General features: G+C 43.6%; 1 protein-coding gene across 2 annotated transcripts in view; it reads right to left on the bottom strand.

Annotated features, from left to right (window-relative positions):
* XKR6 (XK related 6) overlaps positions 1–19,765 on the bottom strand; it is a 204,870-nt gene that overhangs the window by 149,172 nt on the left and 35,933 nt on the right. The gene's annotated exons all lie outside the window — the stretch shown is intronic.

Genomic DNA, 19,765 nt, shown 5'->3' with positions numbered 1-19,765 from the left:
TCTCAGTCAGCTGTCGGAGGTGGGTATCCAGTCAAAGCTGGAGTCAACGGAGGGACAGGATCACTAGAACGTGACATATCGTAGTGTCAGTGCTGTCGACTGGGAGGGAGCCAAGACAAATAGCTCAGACTGGACACCTAACTTCTAGATAAACAAAGTCAGCTGGAAAAAAAAAAAAATCCCACCAGCAGGGTAAAGTAACCACCCTGAAGCCTTTAAAAAAAATAATTGTAAAGGCAGATACAAATAGATTAGTGTAACTATATGCTATACTGGGATAGGAATGAAGATATCTAGTTTGAGATAAGACATCCTTCCACACTCTAAGTGCATCGTGAGTTGTGCTGGTAAAAGAATATTGCTAACTAACAAACCCAGTAGTACTCCAAAAGATATGGCCTACTTTCAAGTGTAAATCAACTCCTACACTGTCATCAAAAAAATATCCTGGTGGGTAAAAGGTACAAAAAAATTAAGGATGAAAAAGCTAGATCACATCAAATAACGGTTTGCCATAAGCTGATACGTTATATCACACACACACCTTTGTTCTGTTAAATATTTAAACAGACACATTTAAAAACACATATACTTATAATATGGATAAGCACTTTTTGTTAGAAAATAGCAACACTTGTTATTGAGGAAGAAAGGAACAGCTACAGAGAAGAGCAGAATGAGGCATTTCATGCAAGGAGCAGTCCAAGAATAAGAAAAACATATGGTACAGTAACCTGATAGGTACGCTTTTCTAGTACGGAGAATAAAATTCTTGTGTGCATATACTTATATGCATTCAGTGTGGCCCTTCTAAATTAATTCCTTTTTACAGGACCTTTTTTCTTCTTAATCCTGAATTGCAGGCTACCTAATATGATACACTGCTGTCCTCCAGAATCATAAGATTGTTCAGTCTGAATAGATTACTCTGGTGAGCGTCGAGTAACACCACACCAAAACATACACTCCATCTGAAACGAGCGCTTCTTAGCTGCAACTCAAACCCGACAGTGTTCACGCGTCTATCACTTCAAAATGTGAAGAAAGTTCTTCCAAAAGCTTCACGCGCACACCCTAAATATATCTTGTGCCAAAACACAGCAAATACTCTCTCTGTAATAAACCAAGCTGTAAAGCAATTTGGTTGTGGTTTTTTTTTTCTTCCTTCAAAAGTTCCAGCTTCGAGGAGTACTTGGGTGTACTCTCAGAAACGCACTCAGCTATGAAGTGAAATATTGACTCAAGCAAATGCCTACGCCGTTTCCTCCACCGTGGTTAATTTACAGACAGATTTGCTACATTTGCCAGTTATCTGTCTACACAAAACCTTACATCATTCTCAGTCATGCAGGTTTTTGCTGGTAAACTGCTGCTTAACGTCCCCTCTGCTCCCAAAGCACTGGGTTTTGAGGGAGGTACAGGATACCCAAAACTATACGCAAAAGCAAATCTTGCAGAAAAAGCGAAGAGAAGCTGCATAAAGAAGCAGTAGTTGTGTCTAAAGACAAAGAAAGAGAAGAACAGCAGCGCAACAGAAGCTTTTCTTTTTCTCATTACCATTTGGCTGGAAGTTTTTCACCGTGATGATCTCCTACAGCACCTTCTATGACGAAATCAGATGATGTCAAAATAACCTCAAATGAGCCTTAACGCTTCATGTCTTTCGCTTAAGCTAAAAATAAAGATACACACGGATGATTATGAAATGGCAGACACAAGAAACTGAAAACAATGCTTTGTTTCAAGATTTTAGGTTACCATGAATTGTAAAATCAAAAAAATAAAAAAAAAGACAAAACCACTTTATTTTAAATGATAGATATAATGCATATGCATTAAAATATATATACATTGGAACAATAAACGGTTCATCAAAAACATGTAATGGAAATAACAGGTAAAAAAAAAAGGTATTATGTTCCTTACAGATGACAGAAATTAACAGAAATCTGCTTACAGGAACGGAAAACACATTTGCCACGGCGTATTCCTGATTTCGGATAAAGGCATTTTACCGGTTACACAGCGACAATTAAGATCATCTCGGTCACAAACAACAGCATCGGGGGGGATTATTAGTGGCTTATTTGTCATACCGAATTACCTGGCGCATACATGTGCAGAAGTACCAGCTTACACATTCAAACGAATTGCCTCCAAGAAAAGTCATCTTTATTTTCATTGTCCCCAATTTCACGGCCAGGCCAGTAACATGTAACGTACGCATGTCAGCACGGAGCCGGCACTTTGAGGAATCCACACTGACATGACAAGAACTAATCCTATTATTTCCTTAACGGCATGTGAATAGGCATTTTCCAAGTACTGCTTCTTATTGTAAGTTTAACCCATGTGTTAATTCTCTTACTGAGATCTCAAGCTGCTTTCTCTAGAATCGGGGATTTAGGGGAATAAAATCCCATCTATTCAGTTTCATACTTAAGAGACAAACCTTTCAAAATTAAATGGGAGCTCGCGGACTGTTTTGCCTCAAAAACATCGCTGCTCTTTCCAAGACATTGGAAAATATCCCTAAAGGTCATTTTAGCACATAGAAAATAAGTTTTCAGCACATCTCAAGTTTAAACCTGACAGCAGTTTGGGCAGCTGCCGTTAAATAAGAACCGGGACTGCAGAAATACATCGTGGAAAAGATTTTCCGAATGATTTTAACAACAATTCAATGAGTGAACACCCAAGCGGCGCTCCAGGAGAGTGAATTATTTTCCTACAACTGCAATTCTCCTCCAATAAACCGCAATATTCAAAGGTGATCAAGTGGGAAAAGATTTGGGCGAAACAGACTCCTACCAGCCACTTCCAATGGCTGAAGAAGTTTTTGAGCACATCGTGCTCAAGGGATTTTTCCATTCTGTAATCAAATATTAAAATATGAAGCACAATGAAAACAAACACCTTACTCTACACACCAACACACACACATTCTTTCTGTGCTTTCCACCAAAGCTGCAATAGCAGATTTGCTGTGGGTATGCAGGAACTTATAGGTAACATATTAAATATTGATTAAAAATAAATCCAAATAATTAGGCTTAAATTTTAATACCCATGTACATTTCTCTGTAATTCACGGAACGGAATTTTATAAGGTTCCATGAGAGGCTCTGGGTGTAATTTTAATTATGCATTTATTACATAATTCACAAAATTCAGTAATGTGCAGTGAGTCTCCCAACCATTCAAGTGAGTAACGAGATTTATCAGCCCAGTTTGTCACACAACAAACAGGATTCAGAGCAGTTATAAAGGCGGGTGATGAAAGATACACGGAGGGAGGGAAGAACCAGCAGCAGCTTTATTTCCATGTAATAATGCTAATAATATGCAAATAATTCCCCATCTTAATGAATACTTCAGATGAATGCCACGTTCAAAACGGAGATAGCGTGCTGAAAGCTCTCAGTGAAGAGGAAACACAGCAGCTCAGCTGCTCAGTTTTCCAAGCTCTTTTGAAGCCACGAGGTTACGACTGCTGGCACCACCAAGCATCCGTCCATGTCCTCCTGCCTGAGATGATGCTGGCACATAGCAGAAGATATCTAAGGTCTTCAAGCTCCTTACGTCCTCTTTTTAAAGAGTGACAATCACATCAAAATGTGACACCCACCTTCAAAATGTGTGCAGTTTTCAAAACATGCAGGGATCCACACACACCTCGAAGGATCTGAATCTGGCCTCTGGAGCAGAGCTCTCAGGAAGCATATGAGAGGATCTTAAAAGCCCAAATCTCCAATGGACTGGGACTTGCTCTCCCAAATACTTCTGGTGACTCTTCAAATTTGCATTTGCAAGTTTCTCCCAAATCTCTGCAATTATTAGAAGAGTAAGTCTTGCCGTCCTTCAATGAACACTTTAATTAACTTTTTTCCCCCTCCTTCAAGCTTTTCCAAACCTCTCCCCTTTCAGCAGGTATCATCTCCTTCAGGAGAATGGGCACGTGCTCAGAAGTAGATGATCCCAACTATTATAACACCCTTGAGCTACCACGCTTTTGCATGCTGTTCTCTTCCCCAATTCTTTTATCCTCAAACATCTTATGGGAACTCAAATATTTAAGTCTTGCAACTTGCTCACAAAGCAAAACCACCCCCTTTCTGCAGCATCCCTTCCCATGTTCTCACTTGAAACCCACTTTTTTCATTCCTGCTTAGACATCTGTTTCATTCAGCTTCTCCACATCCACACGTGTCCTCTCTGCTTTCCAGTCTCTCTCCTTTCAACAAACCCTTAGGAGAAGCAGGGATCTTCAAGGTGGCTCCTCCCTCTACTCTCCAAAACCCAATTCAAGGCACAGGCCCAACATTCTTTATTAGAGACACTCATGGACAACATGATCTTGTGTCCTCCTTACAGGTGAGACCCTTCCTACTCAAGTGTTCTTCAAGGGGACACCTTCCCTCTTGCCTTTAGTCTTCATGTCTATCCATGAAGTCGTTCAAATTTACTCACCTTCTTAATACACCAAACACGCCAATTATCGTCACTGCCAAGTCCTTTCTGAGTTTATCAGAAATATTAACCTTTCAGAAGCACAATTCTCCTCATCCCTTCACAATTTCAAAGGCACTTCAGAAATAGAAAATCATTACTGCTCTGCTCCAGCTGGACGGTGGCCTCTTCACCTGCCACTGAGGCAAGCGGTCAGCTTGAATCCTTTAGCAAGGGGCTTTTGCTTCCACCTCTTCCAGAAATGCAGCTTTCTTACAATAGGAATTGCCTTAATCACAGGATTTAAAAAATACATAAACATATGAGGCGGGGGGGGGGTTAGGGTTGGAGGGGGGGTGGAGTGTTACTTTTTACTTCTTAATTTTCAGCATTTCAGACTCATATGCTGGTTTTTTGCACCTCAAGTCAGGAGTGCATATATGCATTTCTAAGTACAAACCGAGTATTTTTTTCTCAGGTGATCACCACATATTTGCAGCTGAAGTTCTAAAAGGAAGAACAAATGCTCTCTGTAATAAGAACATTCGGAGCAGCTCTATCTTCCTGTACGGCTGCTGAATCAGCAATCCCACCCTCCACAACGGTCACCTGCACTGTTTTCTTTCCCCTTGGTTCAAGGGAGGGCATGATGGCCACAGATGACTTCTAAGAGAGCTACATGGGTATCAGCTTTTGAAAATCACAATATATATATATATTTTTTTATGCATGCATACATTTATATATTATTTTTATACATTTATATATGAATATATTTACACATTTTTATATATATATGTATGTGTTTATTTGTATCTATCTCATTTTATATTCACATGAAGTTTAATCTGACACTGCAACTCCAGTTTTAAGTGCACAGTGTCATCTTTGTTTTCCCCCAGTATTTGCATTTGCCATGCTATAGCTTGGAGGCAGCTGCACTGCAAAAGAACAAGTTGGCACGTGTAAGCTTTGGTTGTCACACAAGTCGTTTTAACCTTTTCGGTTGCTTTCTTATGGACAGATAACTTATCTGAGCACGTTGTACGTATGCTGCCTATAACACAGCAGAAGCAATCTTAAAAGATATTTTGTGTTTCTAGAGGTTTTATAGAGATAGAGGGAAGAGACACTGAGTTCCCAGGGAAGATACAGGCTTAAAATCAGTTTGAGCCCACAAAACATCACCCTAAACAAGGGTGGTGGACCCTCCTCTGCTCTCATCCTTGGGGAAAGACTGTAATGTGAAGCCCTCCTTTCTTGGCCACCAAAGGATCTGCACAGAAGAGAGCCCTATAAATGACAGGAAAACCTTCCACAGCCCTGCAATACCCTCCTGGGGTCCAGAGCAGCCGACCATGAGACACAAGCCCCCAGGATGCCAGGCTTCATTAAGTCCGGCACTCACAGCACTGCTCATGAGACATCCCAACTGGAAGACAACTAAACAGGCCTTTACCAACCTCCCTCCTCCAAAATCCTCAGCTCCAATGCTCTCATGCAACTTCACTCTGAAATCGCTGGCCCTTCAAATATTTTGCTCATTTTGACCTCAAACACAGAGGGTAATCTGCTGCTTTCACTGGGAAATAGGACCAGCAGAGATGGGATTTTTTTCAACATCTGACCCAGCATCAGCAGAGCTGCCTGCTCACTGAACACACAGTATGCCTTCTGAACTGAAAAAGAACGTTGTTCCTCATCTTTCTCTTAAAGGACGCCTTTAGACACCAAATGATATTGTCCTGATATACCAGGTACTTACTGCAAAATATCGAAGTTGCTGCAGTGAAGAAGAAATCCTGAGCCAGGAAAGACCCAGGCACTGTATTGCACCCACTGAAATGCATCGTTACTAAAATAAAGATTGTAAATTTGACTGTTCCTATAACCCAGACAGCAACCAGTCTAACAGTCAGCAGAATTACTCAGGAAAGACACTGTCTGAGTCTGAGTCTGAAATACGTCAGGAACTTCACTGTTCCTCTTCCATGTACGTCATGGGCAACACAACGGTGAAGAAGAGGTGGCAGCTGCAACTGCCTCTGAAACAGTCTGATCTAGGAAAAAACACAGTGCTGCCAACTAGGGCATCATGAAAGTCTTCAGACTCACAGTGATATCACAGATTTCCGATAACCCGTGAAGCCCTTGATTCTTCCCCAAATCACTGTTGAGTAGATCCAAGCACACAAAGGAAAACAAGCAGGAACGAGTCTTGCAGCAAGTCTTGAAGGGGCGGTTTCAACCCGTTCATTGATTATAGAACCCAAATTAGAGGGAGGGAGATGGACAAATAAGCAACCAGAGCAGCACGTCTAAGCTACCAGGCAGAGGAATATCACTTATGGTGGGCAGTTTTGTGGGCAGCACCAGAGCTGGAAACCTTTATTCTGGCCTCTACAATCACCACTTGAAGCACTCTGTTGACACAACAGAACATGGCTCAATTTCAAGCACCGTTGAGGTTGAGTAATTTCAAACATCTTTTAATGTTTATAGATAGTCCAGAGGGAAGTTGGCCGAAAAGATCTCCAAGGCAGCCACGTGAAAATAGATACAAAACCCTTCAAATCGTTACAGTGCCAGGCAGGAGGGAGGAACGGAGACTGAAGACAGAAAGGGGGAAAGGTTAAGATCCAGACTTCCAGCTAAACTGCTTAAAGCATTTATTTATGTCCAGTGCCTCCATTACAAGTTTATAGTATGCCTTGGGGAGCAGTAACAGACCAATTCCATCAACCCAGATTGGTACTTCTAAAGTAAGATTTTAAGTGTAATCTGTACTCTCTTTTCTTCTCACAGTACGAATACTCACGTTAGAGGGAGGTAATTCTCCTGTTTTCTTCTGAGTAGCAAAAACGTTGCATGAGGAATCAGATAAGACATTAATATAGCTGGACTTAACCAAAACATTACACACCAAGGCACTGCTGCTTTTAATGAAAGTCTGGGAAAGACTGTTGATAAACCTGGGTTAGAAACAAAGTACGTCAAGGAAAACAGGCGAACAGATTCATCTACAGAGCTTCTCCTAAACTTGTGAGGTCAAGGGAGAGCCCTTTGTAAGTCTTAATTAAATTTACAAAGGACAAAATTAGCTGTTCAGTGTTAGTATTACAGCGTCTTCTGGAGGGTGATCCAGCAGCAGGACTACCTTGTGCTAAATGGTGGTCAAGTGTCTTAGAAAGACTTTTGGGGAAAGATGTGGGAAAACTGAGGCACAGGAATGTAAAGAACCTATGAATATCGGCATCTTCTAAATTTAATTCAAGCCTCAAATCAGGTTGTTTGGATAACCAAGAGTAACCTGAGAGGAGCAAAAGGGCCTTTCAGATATTGCTGGTCGCTGAACCCCTTAATTCTTACCTTTTTTCTCCAGTTCACAGGCATTACCTTGCTGCCTAGGTCAAGCCAGCATCTCAGCAAGGAATTTTGGGATAAAAAACCAATAATAACAGAACAGCACTTAGAATTTTATGGGCTTTTTTGGTTACTCATATGAAAAGGATTCCGAATTGGGAAATCTGTCTCGAGAACTTCCAGAGAAACGCAACGTGAACTCACTGCACCTATTTCTGGATGACCTATTAAAAAATAAAAAAACAGGGCTCCCTGCAAACGTGTCTGTGAATGCCACCAACTCATCAGTCCTGCTCCAGTTTGCTCCCCTGAAGTGAGCCAAGCAGCAAAGGATGTCGTGGCGAACAGCAACACACACCTCCTGCACCAGGGCAACGCACTGATGCTGCAGGATCTATACTGTATGGGGCTAAAAGCTCCTTGAGCCTTGTCGACATCTCTGATCTCTTATTGTCCTCGTAACTCGGTGCATGAACTGGATTACCCACCGCTCCAGCAGCCAGCTGCTCAGGATGGGAGAATTTAAATCTAGCAGCAGGGGAAAACAACAAGGGCCAGAAATGGCCCAGAAACCCTGAGCCACACACAAAGCATAGAGATGATGAATGCAGACTGGTCAGTCGTCTTCTGGACGAGCTGCAAGCCTCTACTTCTACTTCCTGAAGCTTTCTATTAGTGCTCAGCAGTGGTAATGCTCCTAGAAGTTAAAACAAATGAAAACGTTAATGAACCAATGCCTACACCACTTCTGTCATGTATGGACATGGCTCCGTTTTTATAGGGGCGGGGGGAAACGTATCAGGACCAACAGATTTCTCTAGAGTCAGAGATGAAGACAACTGTGCAGCTTCAACCTGAGCCTTTGCACAGCTGGTCTGCAGATCTGTCTGCTTTCGACATCTCTTGCTGCATCTGCTGCTTCCAAGTGCCTCTGGCAGCGTCACTTTTAGAGTTTCGAAGGAAAGCAAAGTTAAATCCTTCCTACCCATTCACAGCAACATAATCACCATGCTTCCTTCAGGAGACGATTCATTCCCTTCTGTACATCCACAGGGCCATCCCAAACAGGATCAGGACAGTTTACCTTTTCCCTTAAATTAAAACTGCCCTCCCAGCACTCTACACCACTAAGTTTTATGAGTATTCAATGGGTGAAGAATGAAAACAGGTGGAGGTGACAGCAAAGGCCCCCTCCCACAACACCTTACAGAGGAGACACAGCTTCAGAGGCCGCTGCATCTAATGAGCACCAGAAGCTGCTGAAGATACTCCTCCTAAGCCTGTGCTAATACCTAAACAGCTGACCCCGAAACCGTTTCCTAAAGGAAGATTTTCCTCTATGCAGCCAGAGCGAACACAAGCTCCTCCACCAAGCCCCTATGAACTTGCCATTTGCTCATACCCAGCAGAGGGAAGGAGTAAATCAGCACCTCTGTAGTTTTGTGACATGCCATAGTTTTCCTAGACAGACAGACAGTGCTGCCCCACTGGGACGCTGCGCTCCACGTCAACGACACTACGAGGATGGTGATCCCAGCATTAGCTGCGTGAGCGCTACCAATAAATAGCTATTTTCCAAGCCTGATTTCTCCAGCTCCCATCATTTCCCATTTTGATGTAGATTCTTCTAATGAGCAGTGTCATCACTGCCCAGCTAACTTTGTCCATCCAGCCCAGACACCACGTTTGTTCGCACAAGACTGCGACATACAGATTTTTCTTTCAAAAAAGGAGGAGCAGCATCATTTTTTTATCTCTCTTCTGTAGCAAAAATGATACGTTGGTGCCTGAGATGAAGAGATGCTTCCACGCAGCACAACCACCCCGTGCAGCAGCTGCTCTGACAGCTGGGAGAGCATCCTCCAAGCACCCAAAATTTCCTCCTGCGTTACTGCTTAAGCCTTTTCTTAAAAAAAAAACCCACCAAAAAAAACAACCAAAAAAACCCAGTAGAATTCACCTCCCTTGCCTCATAGAGGACCAAAGATGCCAGTAAAACACTCCATCATGTGCACAGGTAGCCTCAGCTGTCAGCATGCTTAAAATCAAGACGTGATTGATAGTTTTGAGCCCATGCAGGACCAAACTAGTCTCATCCTCCACTCCAAGCTGGTGGATTACTTAACTCCCTCCTTCCAAAACTGGGAGCAAATTTAACAAGGACTCCACTTTGTCAGGCCATGGTGAAGTCACAGACCAGTCTGGCAGGTGGAAAAATATTTTTTAAATGTGTTGTGAGGGTTGACATTAGTGGGAGAGCAGAAGAGGATCCCTTACACATTCAGGCAGTGTCGGGTTCTTCAGCAGCTCTCTATTGCTAAATGTAAAGTAGTCTCAACTGAATTTCACTAATTCCTTCAAAGGCTGTCTTACACTCATCTCCACAGATTATACAGTAAATACGCTTTAAGAAAGCACTCTCTAACCCCAACAAGGCTATTCAAAAAATAAAGCTTAACCAGTTGACCTCTGAGTATCTCCAGCATTTCACCCATCTGTCTCCAATACACAAATTTCACCCTCAAAGTAACACTTCCTTAAGGTGTTGTAACTGAATATTAATAATTACAATGCTATTCTATGCCTTAAATGAACCGGTGACATGAAAGCATCCAAATTGTCCCTAAAAAGCTTAGTAAGGACCACGAATGCTAAACCCCTCTTGAAAGTCACCGTGTCCCAGGCACAAGACATTTAAGCAGTATTTCTGCTCTCAAGTGCAACAGCCTCAGCCAATAAATCAGCACCACCCCATCAGAATGTGGCCCACTGTGTGCAAGTCTAACATTTGCACAAGATTAGCCCAAATGAAAGAAGATGAACCCTAATCCTTAAATGTTAATTAACTCCCACATGATGACTTTATTAAGAAACCTTTCCAGTAACTCTGAGTTTTGTAGTGACAACATGTCACTACAAAATTTGGGAGCGGCAAATAAAACTGGAATCGCTCAACAGCAGCTTTCATTAAATAGAGCAGTCTGGAAAATAAGTGAAATTTGACACACTAAAAATGAGTGAATAGTTTGCTGGTTAGCTCCTCCAGAGGCAAAAGTGCTGGCATCCTCTTCCAGCTCCTTCATGCCCTCCTTCTTCCTTGACACTTCTTTAACTAGTCTGTCTGCAGCACATGGGCTGCAGGAAAAATAGTGTTACTCATCTTCTAGCAGCCTTCCAGTACTTAAAGAAAGTACAGGAAAGCTGGAGAAGGACTTTGCACAAAGGCATGTAGTGATAAGAGTGACAAAATCATAGAATGGTTTGGGTTGGAATGGACCTTAAAGATCACCTAGTTCCAATCCCCTGTCACAGGCAGGGACATCTTCCACTAGATCATGTTGCTCAAAGCCTCATCCAACCTGGCCTTGAACACTTCCAGGGATGAGGCATTCACAACTCCTCTAGGCAACCTGTTCCAGTGTCTCACCATCCTCACTGTAAAAAATTTCTTCCTTACAACGAATCAAAATCTCCCCTCTTTTAGTTTAAAGACATTGACCCTTGTCCTGTCCATCCGGAGGGGACCTTGACAGCCTGGAGAGGTGGGCCTGTACGAACCTCATGAAGTTCAACAAAGCCAAGTACAGGGTCCTGCACATGGGTCAGGGCAATCCCAAGCACAAGTACAGGCTGGGTGGAGAATGGATTGAGAGCAGACCTGAGGAAAAGGACTTGGGGGTACTGGTTTATGAGAACTCACCATGAGCCGGCAATGTGCGCTGGCAGCCTGGAAAGCCAACCGTGTCCTGGGCTGCATCCAAAGCAGCGTGGGCAGCAGGTTGAGGGAGGGGATTCTGCCCCTCTGCTCTGCTCTTGTGAGATCTCACCAGTGGAAGGTGTTCCTGCCCATGGCAGGGGGGTTGGAACCAGATGATCTTTAAGGTCCCTTCCAACCCTAACCGTTCTATGATTCTATAATCAGCAAACTTAAGGAGTATCTCAAACCTGCTGGGGTACCACAAACTTATCCTTTTGCCTTTCTGTCCCAGGTTATCTTTAAGGCTCACCCACCTTTAATTGCAGCCAGGAGTTCATTCTGCCACCAAACATGTAAAAGGAGCTGGCAGTGACAACAAGTTAAGGCTTTTTCGATTATAAGCTTATTTTAAAGTGTTAGTTTGTTGGGGGCCCAGTGCCAATGCCCAGCACAGTTGTGTGCGCAACCTTTCAAGACACTGTCACCCCTCTGATGGCTGTAGACTCAGAGAGCAATTCCAGCTGCCCTGGGCCTCTAAAACTGGTGTTTCACCCTTTCCAGCCTGGTATGCATGCTATTTAACATCTGAGGTTAACACAGTGAGCAGCTTTTGCATTTGAAGGCCTTCCACTCAGTGCAAATTATAAGTTAGGTCTCTTTAGGATAAAATCTGTCTCACTGTGCATTTGAAAGCACCCAGAGAGATCCTGATCCTAGCAGGGGCTGAAGATTGTTTCAATTACAAAAGGGAAAAAACGTACAAATACATCTTAAAGAAAGGGGAAGATGGAGCAGGAGGCTTCAAATGGATTCGGCTTTGTTAGAAACATAAAAAAAATCACAGGAAGAGGAAACCACAAAACACCAATCTGGAAAACAAAAGACCTGGGAGAGGCTGATTATGGCCTTGATTAGCAATCCCTGCTCAGGGCTGGAGAAAAAGGAGCATCAGCAAGCTAAGCCATTCCTGGGAAGACTTGAAGTAAGGTAGGTGCTGTGACATAGAATCAGAATGGTTTGAGATGGAAGGGACCTTAAAGATCACCTAGTTCCAACTCCCCTGCCATGGGCAGGGACACCTTCCACCAGATCACGTCGCTGCCTTCCAAGGGAGGTGAGCTACAGGGACTCTTCATGAATCCCTTACCAGCGAGGAGAGGGTGCAGAGCATCCTCTTGCCTGTGGAAATGAATCTTGGCTGAGGAGCGAGACGGCACTGTTAGAGTAGAGGAAGCGCCTACATCCAATTACACTGCCTTAATGAGTCTAAGAATAGATGAACATTTTATCGGTTTTCACCCTGAATATTTGGAGGGATTTTCATTTCAGGAGAAAAGGAGGATGCAAACTCACGGCAACGGCATGGGGGGGGCATCCAGCTGGTTCAAAAAGAGCCACGGACCTGCTCTTCTGAATCCAGCTGATGTAGCTGAACCATGGATGCAGCAAATCACTTGAGATATCACCCCTCAGCCTGAGGCCATCCTCTGCCACCAGCAGTATAAGGTGAGCTGCAATTTTGAGATACCTGCTTTTGGGGAGGATGGGACAGAGGGGGATTGGGTGCAGTTGTAGCCATCTCCTGGGTTTAGTCAACAAAATTCTCTGCTCATGTTCGTGACCTGTCCTGCTGCAAAGAAACCAGGTGATATAACGGAGCTAGCAAAGACCTGTCTGTAGCAATCAATTTGGGGGCCTATACTGGATTGACTGATCTTGATAGAGGGACTAAGATGTGCTTAATCTTGCTTAACCACTTTTAAGTCAGCTCAGCTCAAGCCATATATCCATCTGTAAGTCTCACAACCCTTGTATAAGATAAGCAGGAACCAAGATGGAGAGCAAGAACAGCCATGATGACTTCGCAGAGAACAGTCATAACGACTTCGCTAATTTTCAAGGAGGTGAAAAGGTAATCACGAGAAAGACATACAGCCTTCATCCCTGAGACCCCTACTCACGACCACCAGAAGGCACTGCGCACGCGCAACTGGAAAAAGTTAAAGGTGGAGACTACGGAAACGACTTCCCAGAGATCATTATAATAAAACCACTTCTTCGGGAAAAACTTATGCTTATATAATATTTTTCTGTATAAATACGAGAATTCTACTCTGGTGGGCATGCACGTTTTGAGGTGGAGTGATCCTGCGTGCGTCCAGTGCTGAAGAAACATACCGATTCTATAATTTCGATTATAGAGTGTTATTCCCCACGTCAATCTCCCTGGGCAAATTCTCTCCCTCCATCTTGAATTAAATCTAAGAATGAAGCCAAAGCGGCTGCATTTGTGAAGCGATACATGAAAGTGTCTGTAAAGCATTTTAGGATCCTTCAGGAAAAATGCTAAATATCTGTTCTATAATTCAATGTATGTTAATGTATTCACCACAGATTTCGACTCTCCAATTGCACAGGGAAAAACAAGAAAATCAGTGCTCGCTGAAATGTTATGATGCCAAGGGATGGAAACAGGCCAGAGTCTCAGAACATTCAACCAAGTTTGGCCCAGGGTGAAGCGAAAGGCCCCACCACAACACATGCACGGTGTAGGACAAGGAGTGAGCTCCACACTCAAGTGCGCTGGGTTTGACCTGCAAGTGCCGAAGCCACAAGCCAGATGCTATTTTATGTTTCTGTGATTGCCAAGATCAAAACCAAAGCCTGCCTCAGTCCTTACACAGCGAGGGCTCTGGTCTTGCTTCGTTCCTCTGCTGCTTGCGGGGCAGAGAGACAGGTTAAGAACTCTTCTTATTTTACACTGTGTTCTCTTCTAAAAAGCTGTACCTGAGGTGCTTATATCCACCAGCAGCTTTTGCCTGACATGACCTCGTGAGGACAGGGCTTCAGACCACAAAGCAAGTGCACTTGTCCTCTTTTTCCATAAACGTACGCCATTAATTGCTGCTTCTTCTGGACTGTAACGTATTTTTGTTCACTGCTTGGAGCAACTCTGAGCACGTAACTGCCCTCCATTGTTCATGCTCTTCGTACACGCGAACAAGAGAACCTACTGCTTTTCCAGTGTGCTCAAACATAAAGACTCTAAGCAACATCACAGGTTTAACAGACTTAGCGCTATTTTAGTATGTGCTAAATTAGGGGAGCGTTTGAAACGCGCTCACCTAAGTAATCAGTGCTCACACACCACCTGCTTTTACACCTTGAGAAAAAAAAAACCACATAAAATCACTGCTGAAGCATGTTTTACACAGGAATACTCTCCTCTATAGTCCCCCTTTCATTTTCCCCAAGTCCCTGGCAAAAGCTCTGCAATTCATTTTCTCCCCCAGTATCTTTGGTTTCTCAGTGACCACTTAAGCAAGTCACTTCTGGACCCCAGCCCTTTTTCAGACCTCCTCCTGTGCTGCTGCAGTGCTACTGATAATACATCTCAGCCTGACAGCTGGAGCGCTGCCCAAGCGAACTCTTGAGTGCCTTGGCAGGAGGGGCACGAGAAGCACTTAAAAGCGAAAGTATTATTCTTCAGCAGTGAAGCACCCTTTCCTCCCGCCTCGAGCAACAGCAACCCTTCCGTTCCTTTGGTTTCTGACAATATCTTCCTCCTGCTTCAGAGTTACAAAAGGCCCGACCTGAAAATCAGCTCTTAAAACAACTGTCAGCAGTTTTTAAAGCCCGTTAAGTAGCACACTGGAAGGAGAAAGGGAACCAACTCGCCTCAGAGGCAAACTCCAGTTCAGCTTCACTTAGCCATAGAAACTAAAATTAAAAAAACAAAATACAGGTGGACACTGGTAAACCTGACGGCTGGCTTGTCGCAGGATGGCAAAGCACAGGGTTTGCTGCCAGACGGACGGCTGCAGCATACCCTCTTGCTATACAGCGAATAGAGCAAGACAGAGGGTCTCCAGTTGTTTCATAGAAGTACAGCGGGAGTTGTCAAAAACCTGCTTTGACCTGCTGTTGTCTGGGGAGAAGGAAGAAGAGGACGTGTCCGCTAATTACAGGGCACAATGCTGCTTCTAAACCAGGAGCAGTCATCTCAACCAGCTGCAAGCCTGACCCAGAGAGGCTTAGGGAGCTATGAAACACAAACCCTTGCTCACAGCTTAGCTCTAACCCTCCGGAGATCCTAGCAGATCATAGAATCATAGAATGGTTTGGGTTGGAAGGGACCTCAAACATCATCTAGTTCCAACCCCCCTGCCATAGGCGGGGACACCTTCCACTACACCAGGTTGCTCAACACGTCATCCAACCTGGCCTTGAACACTTCCAGGGATGGGGCAGCCACAACTTCTCTGGGCAACCTGTGCCAGTGCCTCACCACCTTCAGAGGGAAGAAATTCTTCCTTATATCTAATCTAAATCTCCCCTCTTTCAGTTTAAAGCCACTGCCCCTTGTCTTATCACTATATACCCTTGCAAAAAGTCCCTCTCCAGCTTTCCTGTAGGCCCCCTTCAGGTACTGGAAGACTGCTATAAGATCCTCGCCTGCAAAAACACCGTAACATGTCACAGGAATGGATGCAATTGTTAAAAGTCTTCGAAGACGGCTCACTCACATAGAAAATGTTTGACCAGCGCAAGGTAATGATGCATATCTGCAACAGGGCTGCAAAGCGTCAGCGGGAAGAGGGTACGCAAAAGCATCCGCTGCATTCGTTCTGCTCTGAAGCAGAGAGAGTATCTGTACGTGTGCCATCAACAACGCATCAAGGATTTATTTAATGTTAATACACTCACCGGCAGGGATCCAACGATAGTTCTGTGACCTTCATTTTCTCATTGCCCAAGTGTGTATTTCACAGACCAACATATTATATACCTCCAGGTAATGAAACCACGTTTATAATCTGATAAACCACTATCCCTAGCTAGGCTCAGATGAGCAATTTAAGAACTGTAGTGTTACTGTTATTATATTTTTTTCAAATGGAAGATTAAACCAAGAAATCATTTGTCTACTCTTTTTTCGCAAGCACTGGTGCATGTTGCACAGCATCCAACAAGTACACAGCTGAGAATTTGAAAACTCAAATTCCTGAGAAAACTGAGAAACCTGCTTAAGAAATGTGGCAGGGTTACAACATTTTAACACCCAGTTACTTTTCAATGCTACTCTGAGAAAATGTTTGCAAAATGGCCATTCAGGATCCCATCTTTGTTACCTCAATGCCACAAACACCACATAGATTTTGCCTCTTAGTAAATGCAGAGTAGTATTTAGAGGTCTTAAGAGTTTCAAGAATGGAAAGCCATTTCAATGTTAAGAGCTTCGAGAAGTAATAAATCATAACGTTTCAAAAAGGAGCTGGTTTTTACTCCAGTATTACTGAGCTAAATGACTTGTACCGTTACAGGAAAGTAATTCCGCATGTGAGAAATGAGCAGCAGCACTTCAGTGATAAGGAGAGAGAGATACTTGTACTAACGAGGAAACGTAAGCTCCATTTTAACGCAGACTTGCTGCAGCTGTAACTCTGGAGCCGTTAGCAACGTCTCCTCGGCCTTCTCCAGGGACCAACTCTGTATCACTATGACATACTTCTCCGGAGTGATGAAAGAACATTACAGGCTGATAAAAGGCAATCCGTGGTATTTCTTACAGGCCTCTAAAGATGAGCAGTTTATTAAAAAGAGCTTTTCGGAAACCTGGTAAAAACAAAACGTTCTTCATCAACACCTCACATCAAATCCATCTTCCCTTAAATAAATTCCTAGAGTCAGTGCCACAAAGTCGCTCTTCCCTAATTGCCGCCGTTTCGCATTTGCAAATTACAAGTAGTAATGCCTCTTCGCTTGTCAGCAAAGATTTATCAACCCACTCCTGTGTCGAAAGGTCACACGAGAAAATCCGAGCGCCAGCGGTTTGAGCAGGAACTCCTCCCTCTCCGCCTGAGCTGTCCTGTTGATAACGGCACACAAAACCAGGATGACATAACACGTAACGAAACAGCCTAAATAATTAACAACAAAACTGTAGTTATCAAAGTAGAAGAACAAAGCAGCTCTGAGACGTAAGGAGCCTTGCTTTTCTTATCCTCTGTTCGTTTATTTGCAACAGGTCTCCCAGGCACTACTGTGAATTAGAGTAATGAAGAGATGCTCCAGGGTTTGGTTAAAGGCTACTACATCCAGCTGTGCATCCTTCATTAGAACAAAAGAAACCACCAGAATACCGAGGGCCTGATTCTCACTTACCACTTTAAACCACTCCAGCAGTGTAAACGGGAGAATAAATTCTACCCACACCTCCTCTAACAGTGGCATAAACGAGCTGCAATGTAAACGACGATCCAGCTGAAGATTTCAAGTTAGGAACTTTCGTCATCTCCTGCCTTGTGCAAATGCTGCTTTCCGAGTGCAATGGATTTGTTCAGCTCTCCTTTGAACAGCACCTGGGAACTGCAGCGTCATGCGAGGCACGGTAAAAACTAGGCAAGGAAATGTCCAATAAATGAACCATCCAAAACCTGCTTTTACTGTGTCTGCACCTTCACTGATATAAACATCTCTCTCCCGGCCCACCTGCTGCCGTAAAGCTCTCCGATACACCCACACAGCCGAGAAAAGCTTAAGCCAAGTCCCTCCATGTGAAATCAGGTGAAATCAGCTAAATCGGCCAAGTCAAGTATCGTCTGTGAGGAACCCTGCTCCTCACAGGTGTATCTTTATTCATCACAGGTCACACCACTTGATTTCAGGCACATTATCCGTTTGGCTTCACGAGGGACTCTGCAGATTGACCAATACCTCTAGTCGTCTGCACTGACCAGGGTCACCACCTGACAATTCATCCCTTGTAGCAACACGTCATGCTCAAAAGCACTGAACAAGAGGTGACCTTACAATGACGGACTGATGGGGATGCAGGAGACCGGGGCGGAAGGACAAGCCCAGCACAGTCACCTTGCCCTGATGTCTTCTCACCAGTGCTCGCTCCAGCACCTGTCTGAACTTAACTGCAAACTAACATCAGTTTTTCCATTTTATTATTATTTTTTTAAACACGTAAAACTAAAAATAGAAGACATACCTGTGCATCTCAAATACAACATGCCCCAACAGCAGTGTGGCAAGTTCAAGTCACTCTGTGATTTATTGACTCTGGGATGTCTCCCTTCTGTTGGTCAGGACATTCTACTCCAGAAACCATAGAATCATAGAATGGTTTGGGTTGGAATGGACCTTAAAGATCATCTAGTTCCAACCCCCCTGCATTGGACAGGAACACCTTCCACTAGATCACGTTGCTCAAAGCCCCATCCAACCTGGCCTTGAACACCTCCAGGGATGGGGCAGTGTCAAATGCTTTGGACAAGTCCAGGTAGATGACATCAGTTGCTCTCCCCTTATCCACCAACACTGTAACCCCATCATAGTAGGCCATCAAATTTGTCAGGAACAATTTGCCCTTCAAATCACAGTTAGCCATATACTAGACCATACTATGTCCATATAAATCACAGTTATCCATATATTAGACCCAGTCCCACCACGTGCAAAACCTTATTCTCCTGTTCCTCCAAATATTTTGAGGGATTCTACTTCACCATGGATACTCCAGAATATATCACCTGAGTCTGTTATAGTGGACTGAGAGCAGAAAAATGTTAAAATACATATTCCAGGACTATACGATCAAACTGGACTGGCTGAGGTCAAAATATTGTAGTAGAGAAAGATTTTAGAATCTTTCATCTTTTAAATTATACCACGGTGCTGAAAGCGAGTGGCAGTCAGCATTTCAGTCAAAGCCTAATTCAGTTTTACTCTGACTCAAGATAACAGCACGTGAATCCCAAATCTCGTAAACACAGACTTGTAAACATTTTCCACTGTCTTCCTCACCCATGCCATGGAGGGCTGGCCCGTGTTTTCAAAGCCTGTGTGAAAGCAGATGGCAGCCACCTAGTTCAGATTTGACGCAATCTGCTGCTGGTGGGGAAAAAATTCTTGACTGCCTCTCAAATGTAAAACCTGGGAAGTTCAACCCACTTCTTAGTTTTGTTAGATTTTTTTGTAACAGTTTTGCCAACAGACCCAGCTATGCTTGGGGAGAACACATGCTTCTTGTTCTCAGCCTTAACAGCAAAAAAAACCCTCAGATAATTCTGGGAACGGTTAGTTGTCTATTTGCTTAGCTCTTATTCTTAGTCTGGCTTTGCAACCTCCACATGCACCACTCACAATATCATGATAAAGACAGACTGCTGCAGCTTATCTAGCTCATTTTTTATCACAGCACCTAAGATCTTAAGAAAAATCCATATGCATTACAGGTAAATGCTT

Source organism: Tauraco erythrolophus, chromosome 2 (genome assembly GCF_009769465.1).
Source record: "Tauraco erythrolophus isolate bTauEry1 chromosome 2, bTauEry1.pri, whole genome shotgun sequence".
NCBI lineage: Eukaryota > Metazoa > Chordata > Aves > Musophagiformes > Musophagidae > Tauraco > Tauraco erythrolophus.
The sequence above is the reverse complement of the archived record's forward strand: the minus strand, read 5'-3'. Positions and strand labels throughout refer to the sequence as shown.